Here is a 13,437-nt window from a genome sequence, read left to right on the forward strand (position 1 = left end):
TGTTAAAAGGTTTGCCTGTCCGTGAAGGATGATGTAGGAGGCGGGGTTGTCTGTGGCTAAAACAACCACTCCCCTGCCGAGCTCAATGTCACTCCCCCCCCCACTGCTTTGGCTGCAGGGCCACAGATTGATGACAGAGAGACAGGCAATAGCCCCTCTGCTGCAGGTGGAATGGAGAGAGGAGGGAACTGGAGAGATCTTCAGTGGGCTGGCCTGTCGGCCAAAGAGCTGGAACCAGCGACCAATTAATTAAATGGGGGGGGGGGGGGGATAAACGGGAACTGCATTATCTAAAACAGTAGCCGCCAGCCACCTATGACTATGGAAACTTACATGAAATTAAAATTCAGTTTCTCCTTTGCAGTAGCCATGTTTCGAGGGCTAGTGACAACTACATATGATGGAGCAGACAGAAACCACCCCATCACCACAGGAAGTTCTGCTGCAAAGTGCTGGTCTAGAACGACTCTCCATGTTCTATGGGTGACATTATTAACCGTTACAAAGCAGACGCTGCTGCCCCATTTCACATACTGAGGGAACGGGTGAGTAGCTGACTGGCTCTGCCCAAATCACAACACGGAGGGGTCGAGCCGAGATGCCAACCTGGATCTGGATAACGGATCTGGATAACCAGCCTGTGGAAGCTGAGGCTCTGCAGTAAACCGTTACCATGCCTCTTTCCTGCACTCCAGCTTAATGCATTTGACTTTCCCCAGGAAACAGGGAGGCTAAAAATGAGGCAGGGGCAGAAAAAAATGTGTTTTAATACAGAAAGTAATTATGCCACCGCCAGAAGGAATAACTCTGATCTCCTCTACACTGGTAAATGTTTTCTTCCTAAAGTATTTGTTTCACAAATAAGCCTTTAATTTGAATACTTTTGGAGCCAAATTTTCTCTCAGTTGAAAATATTTATTTCTATTGTTTGGCAGGAATCAATTTGTTAGGGTACCAGCCACTCTGGCAAAGGTTCCCTTCCATTCCTCTGGGAAAACGCTTTGCGGCAAAAGTACCCACTCTCCCCGAAGCGCTCTCTCTCTCGCTCTCTCTCTGTTGGGCTATCCCAGCCACAAACATCTGCCAGCACAGCCACGGCTGTGAATCAGGCCAACCATCAATGCCTGTGCTACCACGGAGATGCTCTGGGGGTATTAGAAACACAGAAGTGGGCTGGTGGGCAATCCACTGAACGTGATTTTCAGGATCAGAGTATATTTTATTTAATTATTTTGCAAGTAGTAGAAGACTTGTGATGCAATATTAGGTGATTTTTCACATAGCCCTGTCTCGTCTAGTATTCGTGAAGTCCAGAAAGCAAGCAGCAGGATTTGGGGAAGATCCAGCTCCACCCTGGCTACAGAAATGCAGACAAGTCACCAAGATGCCCTGAGCCTTGGTTTTCTCATCTATAAAATACACCATCGACCCTGGCTCACAGGGTTCTTGGAAAACTGCATGACATGAAGAATTACTCTTGAAAGTTAAAAAAAAAATCCCATAGAAATGGTAGTTGTTCTTATCTCCTGCAAGGGTAAGATATCCTCCAACTTCCTCACTTAGCTCCCTTTCAGTATACTTGGGGCGGGGAGGGGGGCGCTTAAGAGACAGATCATGAAAGTTAAAAGCTATCACTGTTATAGGTGAAGTGCTAATAACTTCATTTTGAAACTGTCGGGTTTGTTTTTTTTTAAATCACAGCTGTGGCTTGCACTAGAGCACTACCTGTAGCTGCACTGCCTTCTCACATTTTAATTAGCAAATAAAAACTCCAAAATCTCTTAAAATGTTTTTGTCTACAATAAGTAAAATTCAAAAGATGCCAAAGAGCTGGGGAAACCGAACAAGTGCCAGCAATCCATCAACAATGCAGAGCAGGTTTATTTCAGCCAATGTCAGGCCAAGAGATGCCACCTCTGGGCCAGCTCTGATTTTATTTTTGCAGTTAATTTTCAAGATTTTGGGTGTTCAGCGAGCATGGTTTGTAACATCCTCTGGCTGAGAGCTGCTGCCAGCCAGATGGCCCAGCAGAATGACATTCGTATGGCAGGGAATGTGAACGTCCTGTGTGATTCCTTCACTCTCTCCTGGCCCCAGTGCTGCGGGCCACTAGCAGGAAACCTGGGTGCTGGATGCCAACAGGTGACACTACCTGAGGGCTCCTGGAGCCAAGAGCAGAGATATGATTTTAAAGGGACTGCTTAAATCCTCAAAAGAATGTCACCTCTAGCTGTACCAGGTATGAGGAACACTCGGGTAGGAAAAGGGGTTGCTGCTTCATGAGCTGCCCCAGAAGTGCTGCTGCCGATCTGCCCACTCTGGGCCCTGAAATGGAGACTCCAGTTGCCGGCTGCACTCCACCCTATCCAGGGAGCTTTCTAAAAAGCAGTTGGAGGGGCTCTTTAACTCGGACTTTATAAAGCCAGCTGGAGAGCTATTTTAACTATCAAAACTCATACTAAGGGATGAAAACACAATTGACAAGTAGAATAACAAAAAAAATGCTACCGACTATGTAAGTGGATTCTGATACTCATTTGCATAAAGCGCCCTCAGCCACTGCAGCTCCCAACACCCTCCAAGCTCTGTCCCAGCATGGACAGCCCTCCGTTCACCCTGAGTCTTGACTCTATGGTCTCCTCAGTGCCCCATGGGGAGAGGCACAGAAGCGGGGAGGTAGCTCTTGAGGCAGAATATTAATGACAATCACAAAGAATTCCCCATCTCTCTGTGACTGCTCCAAGTTCAGATTTATATCACCTGTTTTTCCCTAACTCCAGATGCTATTTCTTAAATACACAGGTATCAAGGAGATTTATCTCTATGACACTGAGCAAAATGATGTCATTGTTTTGGCCCAGGAATGACATTTCCCCATACCCTCTGTTCTTGGTCCTCTATGTTTGTGCCTCTTGTGACTTCTCAAGGGGTTAAGCGGGGGGAGAGAATTCTGATCTTGTTCGGGGGCAAAAGGAAGCCCCCCCAGCAGAGTGCAATCTACAAAGAGTCGTCTCCTACCCCACCCTCATCCTCTCAGCAGCCCCTGCCAGAGGCCTGGGCTCAGAACGCTGCCCCTACAGCGTCAAGAAACAACTCTGGCCAAGTGGCCTTGGGTCTGCCCATGTCATCCCATCACAAGCAGGAAGCCACAGGCGTGATGTACAAGCAGCAGCCACTGCCTTGTAAGCCAGTGAGCGTCTGATTCCTTCAAGCTAGTGTGAATGTAAAGAAACTACTGCCACAGATCTACCGTGATAACCCAGACCTCCAGTCATCAAAAACAAAACCCACCAACCATGTCTAGTAACATCTATTTCATCAAGACTTTTAACAAAAGCTGAAACAAAAGATGATTCCTGAGTTTACTCCTAGCTATACCCCCATCCCCAAGTATCTGCTCAATGGGTTTCACTGGACTTCTAAACACCTGTATTATACTAAAGAAACATGATCACCAAGATCACCAAGAGCAAAAACTCAGCTACAGCGGGAACACCTGAATTATGGCGATCCAACGGGATCGTGAAAAATTCGCCTGCACCCCAAAGACTCTCAGAAGAAAATATAGGGCTGGTTTAAGTTCGACACCCACATGAAACTATGGCCAAAGGAAACCCAAGGTTTCACTCCCAGGGGACAGCTATGAAGCCCAAATGCTCCTGGAAACTGCCCCTCTACCACTCAGCCCCCTGGTCAACTCACTGTCCACTCATCAGAGGCATCCTCCCCCTGCACTCGTAACAAGCGACAGGGCCAGCCAGGCATAAAAGCACACTGGTGCTCAAAAAGCTTACAACTTGGTAAAATAATTGGACGACTATAAGGCAGGATGCTACAAAAGAGGTTCTAAGACTACTGGGAGTCAAGGGGAAGAGAGATGACTTTCTGCTGGGAGGGTCAGGGAAGACTTCCTAGGAAAGGGAAGAAGAGATGGCCTTAAAGCACAGGTGGCAAACACAAGGCCCACGGGCCAAATCCGGCCCAGCACCTTGCTTCTACCCGGCGGCAGTGCCGAGCTCCTTGCCTCTAGTTAAGGAGTAGTTACATTGATAAAGTCCTAAAATTACATTCAGCCCTTTGAAGGCAACCGAGAGGCTGATGTGGCCTCCGGCGAAAATGAGTTTGCCACCCCTGGCAAAAGGATAGGTGAAAAGATAGGTGAACTTTCACATGGGGGGAAGGAGGAAAGAGGGAGAGTTCCAGAACGTACAGAAGGAGCACAGGCAATAAATACAGCTGCAGCCAGTTTACTGACTCCTGCTTTACAATGTTTGTCATTTTTAATTGCTACAATGACGCTAATGCGGTCAGTACGCCCATTCCACCGATGAGGACACAAGTTCAGAGGTAAAGGCAACCTGACCAAGATCACACATTTAGGAAGTGAGATTTAGAAGGCAATACTTCCTACACCTAAATCCACTCCCTCCACTACGTAAGAATGCTCTCAAAAGTGCAAAAGGCTTGGAGACAGTGGGCTCCAGGGACACAGGGAGAAAGAACTCTAGGGTTCTGTCCCCTTCTAAGGTTCTGGGATGACAGCTTAGCTGTGGAGCAGGTGAAGGTGGTCTCCATATCCTGCAGCTCCCCTTTTCCGTAGTCCGTCCTCTCTCTCCTCCTCACAAGGGCCAGGGGCAGTTCCTTCAGGTTGCTGGTAGCAGGTCTGCTTTGAAAAAAGGCAAGACAGTGGGGTCTCCAGAGCCAAAGTTACTAATCATTTGTTGGGTCACTAAGAATGGTGGAAGCAGATCTGATCAGAGCTCTGAAGGTGCATTTGACTCCGTGCTGAGTCACAGTATTGTTGACTCTCTAGGCTACTGGCAATCACGGCAGATCTTTAGAAAGGTCATTCTGGCAGCGACCAAAGAATGAGTTGGAGGGAAAAGAGACTAAGGGCAGGCCATGCAATTCAGCATTTCAGCAAAGAAGCCATGGGACAAGAAAGAGGGTCACCAAGGACCAGAGGGGTCCAGACTTCACACCTGGCGAGAGGATAGCCACCCAGTAAAGTCTGCAATGAGAGCGAGAAAACAGAAAGAGAAACACGGCTTGTCTCTGAAAGAATCCTGAATCCGCTTCAGTGAATAAATACAGGAAGCAGCCACAAGAAGAGAAAATAGGATATACTAAAATGGAATTATGAGCCTGGCACTGAAAAGCGGTGGAGACTTTCTCCATCCGAGCTGTTGCCAGCGTTTGCTTGCAGCCCCCCTGCTTTAAATGCTCACAGAGGTCCCAGAACCAATCAGCATTGGACCTGTCAAATCTGACTGCTGGAGTAAAAATGGAAAGGCCGAGTGGCAGCCGTAACATGGAATTTCCTTGTTTTTATTAGTTTAAGGCTCTTAAAGAGTAACTTTTACATTGGGGAAAACTTTTCAAATATGTACTACTTGCAACTTAGATCCAGTTACCTCTCACATGTTTTCAATCATTCTGCTTGCCAATTTTACTAGTTATCAAAAGACATTTGTGGTTGAAAGCGGGGAATGGGCTTTCCCCTCCCAGTACATCTGCCCTTCCCATGGTGACCTCACCCTGCTGGATCCCTCACCCAGCCACCAGCTGCCAGAACGGCCTGCTGGGGCAGATCGGGGTGTGCTACCAGAACTCACAGCTATTTATTTCATAGCACTGGTGCTACAGTGGTACCTGGGTAAGGGTTGTTGTTTTTTTTTTTTAAACAAAAACTTTTGATAAAATCCAGCTTTTGCATTACTATTGTTACTTAAATGAATCCAGAACCACAAGTTTCTCTTGAAATGCACACACGCTAAAACAAACGTGGTTGCTCAATGCTCAGTTCCTGCAGTTAAACCTACTGGGATGCAGGGATAGTAGTGGGCTGATCATGCCACATTCTGGGTCTCCTTCCACACTGACGCGGGGCATGCAAGGAGTAAACTACAATGACCCTCGTGTGATCCTTAAACCAGCAAAAAGAGAGCCTAACTCACTTGTCACTGTTAGAAATCTTCTAATGAACTGAGTGCAGAATCTCCAAACCTCCAAATTCCTAATAAAGAGCCCCTTGTTCTTTTCTTGCTATGTTAACGCAACACACCCAGGAGTGGCCAAGCCTTCTAAAGGCATTAAACCACAGATGCTTAATATCTATCGAACAGTGTACAGCTCCATGCTGTACCCTGGGCGGACAGAGATGAAACTCACACAGGCACCCTGAATAGTTTCCCCGGTACCCATTCAGAGGGAGGCCTAATAAGACCGGAGGCTCTGTGCGTGCTGGCTGAAAGGAGGCCACCCCTGTGTGCCGTGTGCGGTGTGCTTCACATGGAGTAGCGGGCGCATGACTCCCTGACCATCAAAGTCAGCTCGGAGGGCCCGGGAGCCAGGGCGCATCTTATCCTTCATGTGGACTGACCGATGGCCTGAGCGTAAAGGACAATACTGACTGCTCATAAGAGACGGTTAGGGGTGGGTAACGGCGAGTGGTCTACACGGTTCTGGATGAATGTGCACTGCTCCCATGAGTACAAAAAGGCAGACAAACCCTCTGAAACGAAAAACTTCGTATTCAGCTTGTCAGGGACAGGCTCCAAATTTCCGACACAAACATTTATTTTTAATCCAGCTCATTTATTTTTCATTTGAAACCTGTTAATTCCATGACTGAGAATCCATCAAGTTTCAGACTGGAATTAATTTTAGCAACTGCTTTATACCAAAAATATTAGTAGATGTAGCTGTGTAACTGGCCTCACTTCACACACTGTCACTGAAAGTCTGCATGTTCGAACTCCTTCCAGATAGTACAGTTCACGCTAACAGAAAGCGTTCTAAAGTTGGTGAGCTCACAACTCCTTCTCGAGAAGCACACAGAGCTGTCGGGAGCCAGGCTAGCAATCTGGTTCCTGGCCTTTTTTACACAGAACTGACTGTGGCATTGCTTTGTCCCCTCCCTACTCAGGGAGGTGACTGTCACCGCATACATATTGATTCTACGTGGTTTGCCCTTCAACGAATGCACACTGATCGCACACTGTCTCTGGTCAGGACTCTTCCCAGGTGGTTATCTTTACACGTGTGCCCTCATTGATCTCCTTCTCCAACCTCACCTGTCCAGCCCGGAAAGCCATCCGCGTGGGTTACAGCGAGCCGAAAGTCAGGAGGCCGTGGGTTATATATAGTCTGCCAGCCTGAGACATGTATCTTGCTGTATTTTACTTGTGATACAAAAACGGTGCGGCCCCTGAGCCATCAGTAACTCATCCCCTTACACACGGCCACCAGTTCCACCGCTGTAATAGTTGAGCAACAGTCATCACCTTTGTTTGACGGGCTCTGCCCGAAGGCTCGTTGCTGCAGCGTCTCCAAGACAAGGACAGGCTTTGACTACCCGATTACTGCGGAAAGCCACTTGAGTTCCATCTTGTGGGGCCAGAATTTTAGTGGCTCTCTCTGTCTATCTTCCCTAGAATTCTTCAAGAATGTAGGTTCCTCCTGCCCTTGGAGGCAGGGCCAAAACCTTCTCTGGGGAAGCCACTCAGCAAAGCTTACTGACACCCCTGACCCGTGGATGGATATTCTCCACTGTCTGGTGAGAATAACCCATCACAGCAATTTCAAAATCTCAGGTTCTGTTACAGCCAACAGTATCCACACCCAGCAGCCCAACAGAGGTCTCCACACCTAGTGTCTGTCTTCTCCCTGCCACTCCGGTCCTCAGCCAGCAGTCAGTGCCCCAGGCAGGCTCACCCTAACTACTGGGCTTAGTTCTCCAGTGGCCCTGCAGTTGGAAACCCCGCTGTGGCTATTACAGGGTGGCCCTGCTAATTAAGTCCCACCTTTTCCTGCAAGTCTCCAGGAAAAGCATTTCCCAGGTAATTCCTGAAATGTCCAGTGTCTAAGAAACCTGGAAAGCTGACCAGGGCTCAACCTGGGGGAGGAGCTTGGATTATAAGGTCCAGCAAGGCCACCATCCCTGCACTCTGGTGGCTAGCCAGATGGCATCTGGATGGGACAGCCCAGCAAGCACACTCTACATCTTCAGAAGCTGTGCTTTATTTTACAGTCAAGCCAGGTCCTTGTCTTCAGGGCTATCAGTTCAGAAGCCCCCCCAAATGTTTAAGCGGTTCACCTCCCCAGCAGCACTCCCCCACTGGATTCCTCCACAAGAGTTTCATTGAAGACTGGCATTGAAGCACAGTATTTGCTTATGAATGTGAGGGCTTGTGAAAGTCCCAGAACTGCTCTGCACTTGATACTGCATTGCCAAAGCATTTCCATTCTTCAAAACCGGGGCCATAATTTATGCAGCTCTGCAGATTTGAATAAAATTCTGATCACACCTTGCTTAACCTTCTGAGGAATTACAATACTTCTACACTAATTTAATTTTAAAAAACACATACACAACCCCCACATTAAGGCATTTCCTACCTGGCAACACCATCATGATAATAAGACACGTACCTCTGCAACCTCCTCCGTGTACAAAGCAGAGACATGGGCCCCGATGGCAGCACAGACTTGGGAGCAAAGAATGTGCCACTTATTTACATCTCCAAAGCGTTTCAGATTCAAACTTGAATATATATTTCACACAGTACCAAAACTTTTAAATATCCACAAGAAGATTTCATTTTTATAGGCAATAAACATTAAATCTAAAGGACTAGAACATAAAAAGTGTTTTAATACCATATAAATCACCTTTCCCTAGACAGACTAAATCTCCAAAGGTTTTAAGGACTGCAATATAAATTTTTATGGCAAATTATCTACATAGAAATTATCTGCATGAGATGCACTTTCACTTCTCATTTACATAGTGCTGACAGTCTTCTCTATCACAACAGCCAATCCAATTTGGGAAATCACACGTACAGGAGAACACCAGCGTTCGAGCTAGGCGGAGGTCTCCCCTTCTTTCCGCCCATCGTCTTCATCTGATGTAACTGGGGCTGTCCACTTTTCTACAAAAGGACCCACAGCCCACATGGGTGCGGCTGCTCAAAAGGTGAAAGACATTCAGAGGCCGTGCCCAAAACACACTTCCTACCAAGCTTCTCATGGGCCAGTAGCCAGCCAGCTCGATCCCACAGCCCTAGAACTAGTGTTTTAGGAACTTTCTGTTTACAAGGCAAGTATTTTGCATATGGTTTTGTCTTCGAGATGAAAAATGTTAAAGGAATCCCAATAAAAGTCAGAAATAGGACTGTTCTATCAGAGAGCAAAACATGATAATGTTATCAACACTTTATTGCATTAATGAGTTGTGAAGTTTACAACCTGGCCCCCAGTTACGAGGAGACTGAGAGTTTCCATCCCTCTCGCAGTCATTTCCTAATAACAGGACAGAAGCAGCAGCGAACACGCCTGCTTCAGGCCTGCTATGAATCCTAGCCAGTCGTCTGAAGAAGGAAAAAGAAAGGGTTTCTGCAAATGGTCTCCCTATTGGTTTTATTCATATAATAAATACTAAAGTTAATTTTTGTGCCTTTCATCTAGGATAGTTTTAGGGGCTGTAATGGTCTGAAAATTTAAATACAGCTCTCCTTCGATTTCTTCCAGGGCCTAATTAAACAAAAATAGATCTAGCATCACAAAATTCTGCACAAAAAATGAAAATAAAAGAAGTATTTTGGCAAAGGGCACCAATTTTAACTGACTCTAGCTTGGATATATAAGCATTAACAACAGACTGTTGGGAAGGGAAAGCACATTTTAACAACATTTTTCAATTAAACCGTCACATTCTCATGAAATAAAAAACCACATAGATTTTTTAGGCTGCGTATAACATAGTAATGACAAGCCCATTTCCTCCAGCTCATTACAAAATTTTCTTGTTGAAGTGGCAATTTCTGCCCTGGACGACTAAATGAGGGTAATTAGAGGCCCCAGTAAGTTCTGAAAAACTGAACAACCAGAAGACACTCTGAAATACGGTGCCAGAAACACTCTGTTTTGCAAATGAAGGAGGTAACATTTTCTCTCCAGATTAAAAGACACTTGATGCCAACTAACAGCAGCTTGTGTGATCTTATTTAAAATGTGCTAAAGCATTACACCACTTCACCAAATGGGAGAAAAAGGAACAATACTAGACCTAAAATTAAAAGAATCTGACCAGCGAACTGCTTCTACATGCAGTTTTCTTAAGAAGTCCAACTATCCTCAGCTTGCCACCAGCCAGCTCGGGGCAAGGAGGGCCACAGAATGGGGACACACTCAAAAAACATGCCAGGGACCTGACTCATTCAACAAGCATTTAATCAGTCCCCACCTCCAACAGGCTGGTTTATGGGAACAAAAGAACAAAAACGAGCACCGCCCCTACCCGCCCCGGGCTTTCAGTCTACAGTCCGTGTGCAGGAGGGTACAGCAACCCGGGTCGTTAACAGCAGCAACAACAAAGCCTTAAAAGTAATTCAATTTAACCTCTATTGACACAACGAGACAACAAAAAATATTAGCAGACAGCCTTCATACAGAAATTCAACACCCTGACTAATTGGTTGGAAAATCAAAATATCACAATTTCTTTGAGTTTAGGGGGGAAAATAAAGGATTCCTCCCCCCCAATTAATACTTGAAGGCACAACTCCAAATCTGGAATTCAAATGCCACCATCTCCTCAGTTCTTTCCCTGTTCTCCCACGCCAGTCAGAACTATTTCTCCCTCACCCGCACTGTGTCGAGCATGTGTCAAATTCTGTGTGGTTGTCAGTTGTCAGTGGGCCTTCCTGCCCCTTCTAGAGCACCGCTCCTAGAAGACATGGCTGTCTCAGTTGCCTGTGGATTCCCTGCAGCACCTAAAGCAGTGAGGAGTGCACACATCTGATCAGTGAGTGCGTCTCCACAGCCGCTCCACATTCTCAGAGGAGCCGGCCCCAGACCCCGGAGCTCACTGCAGCCAGCTTCCCGGGACTGCAGTTCTCAGCGAAACAGTGGAAGTGGTTTGAGTATCTGTATCTGAGAGCTAAACATCTTTGAGAACAGAATTACAGGATCTACAGCAATTCTAAAAGATACCTCCACAGGAAAGTGTTCGAAACACAAAATAGAAACATTAATAAGTTCAAAAAAAAAAAAAGAAAGCAAAAAATTCTGCTAAATGATCTAACGCTAAATAAGAATTAAGACATCTTACTTAAGTGACAAAAGAGTCAAAAATAAGAAGCAAGCAACGGCTCCAACAATGTCAAACCACACTTCAGAAACGAAAAAAGATCCTGTTAGCATGTAAAGTGAGACGGGGTAGATGGCAATAACCACAGCCACAACAACACTTAAGGTTAACCTACCCAATTCATTACGCTAAGTGAGGCTAGAAAAGCTTAAATTTCCAGAAAGCAGAGCATCTCCAAACATTTGGAGTAAAGGAGAGTTCCAGTACCTTGCATTCAACCAGCAGACAATACTGCATTTGCAGCTGCAGACTGGCTTCTTCTAAGAAAGTACTTCCTGCACACGTCACATGCACTGGGTGTTTTAGAAGAAAAAACTACTTTAGTCTTCTCAAGTCTATTTTATGAATCCTTTAAAGCTTAGAGTACACTAAAACAACTAAAGGAGAAAAAATGAAAAACTACTGTGCACCTGGAGACAAAGTTGTAAGGAAGGGGATGTGTCTTCAACAGATGATCCTCAAGGGAAATTTTTTTTTCTCTCTGAGCATTAATTTTCTAATCTGCAAAATAAGGGTGATACCAACTTGATAGGGTTTTGTGAGAAGGGATTAAATAAATTCAGCAAGCTTTAATGACTATCTACGGGCCAGATCCTGGGGAGAAAGGAACAAATGAGCCTGATTCATTCATTCACTCATTCGTTCATCATGCAAGCAGTTTAGGATCTGAAATTATCACAACGAACAAGATATTCAAGATGGCACTATAGACAGGGAGGACAATAAACCAATATCTGAAATAAATTTATTTATAACTAAATGTGAGTATGCAGATATGTGTGTGTGTGTGTATATGAAAAATATGAATTTATTATCCATTGGAATTAAATGAAACAAAGCATAATGCCAGGCATAAGGAAAACACTTAAAAATGTTTATTGAACTTAGGACCCTCAGTGAGCTTCATTCTGGAAGTTCCTAACTTCGACTTTGCACATCAGAGTTTCCGGGTATTAGATGTGTTCTCCTGGAGAAGCACACAACAATCTCCATGACCACTGAGCTGAACCTAAACCAAAGACACCTAAGAATTGTAAGCCTCTAGGCAATATTAAGCTCATTTTCATTACCAGATGCACTTGCAGGATTTGGTTTTTCAATCCCTGGATACTGAAAGCAAGAGGTGCCATCGAATAAATCCCAGGAGAGGACACTGTTTTATTGGGTTGTGCCATGAATAGATATGGATTCTACCCTGACCACTGGCTCCCCCCGGGGGACCCCACCAGGGCCAGGGGTACCTGCTGCTGTGGGTTCAGCCCTGATGCTGGTGTCCCAGCGGCTCTCACCCTCCCTGGGAATACCCAGTTCAGAAAGAGAGGAGGAGACTGTGGAGTGACTAAGAGTGGGCCCATGTCGGAAAGAAGGGAGGAGATGACACCAGCACCTTAGCTGCCCTGCTCAGGCTGCCTCCCAGAAATCTTCCTGCCAGCACAGCCTCTGCCAAAGCCACCCTTCCAGTGTCCGCCAACCTGGAGGTGACTCCCAGCAGCATTCATCACTGACTCCATTCGAAAGAACACACGTTCTTAGGCAGAACTGATTTCCCTGATCTGTGCTTGGGAAGGGGTAAGGGCTCACTGTGGCTGAATCCTGGGGGCTCCTTTTGTTACTGTGGAGTGGCAGTAAACCCAGGTGAGCCAGAGAACTTGTGAGCTCTCAAACTGCCTCCAAATTGCAACAAGGTGACCCTGACTCAAGCAGGTGGGAGGAAAGAGGTGGAAGTGGCTGTGCAGGGCCTCCCCCAAAGGTCAGGGCCCCTCCTGATCGCCACAGTGCTGCAGCACACTAGTGGACAAGATCCACCTTCACGGCCAGGCTGGTGTGGAGACTTACTCGAACAGGACTTTCCAAACACATGCTGTAGATGTGGGTCCTTGCTGTGGACAGTGAGCTCTCAGTGGTGCCAATAAGTACCGCGTGTGGCTGAGTCGACGGAAAAGCCAGCACCCCTTTCCTGGGAAGTCCCTGCAAGCTCCCCAAAGCTGAGACTAACATTTAGGAAGGTAAACACGCACAGCTGGGCTCAGAGCAGCACAGACACTTGGGTCTATCAAGAGATGGGAGAGACCTGGTAAACTCCTCACTTGTCACTACCTAAGTGTCTTCCCTGGAGGAGTGGGGACCTTCCTGCTCGGGGCAGGAAGGTGGCTCATCTCTTTTTTCTCCTCTGTGAACGAAGCTTGTGAGGACTGACTGAGAGTTCAGAACTGTCCCTGGCACAGAGTAAATATTTCATAAGTAGAAGCTATTATTATTATTATTCCTTGAAGCCAATAGCC

At 46.3% G+C, this 13,437-nt stretch overlaps 1 protein-coding gene across 10 annotated transcripts in view; it reads right to left on the reverse strand.

The window, feature by feature from the left end:
* CUX1 (cut like homeobox 1) overlaps positions 1-13,437 on the reverse strand; it is a 366,222-nt gene that overhangs the window by 290,844 nt on the left and 61,941 nt on the right. The gene's annotated exons all lie outside the window — the stretch shown is intronic.

This window comes from Desmodus rotundus, chromosome 1 (genome assembly GCF_022682495.2).
Source record: "Desmodus rotundus isolate HL8 chromosome 1, HLdesRot8A.1, whole genome shotgun sequence".
NCBI lineage: Eukaryota > Metazoa > Chordata > Mammalia > Chiroptera > Phyllostomidae > Desmodus > Desmodus rotundus.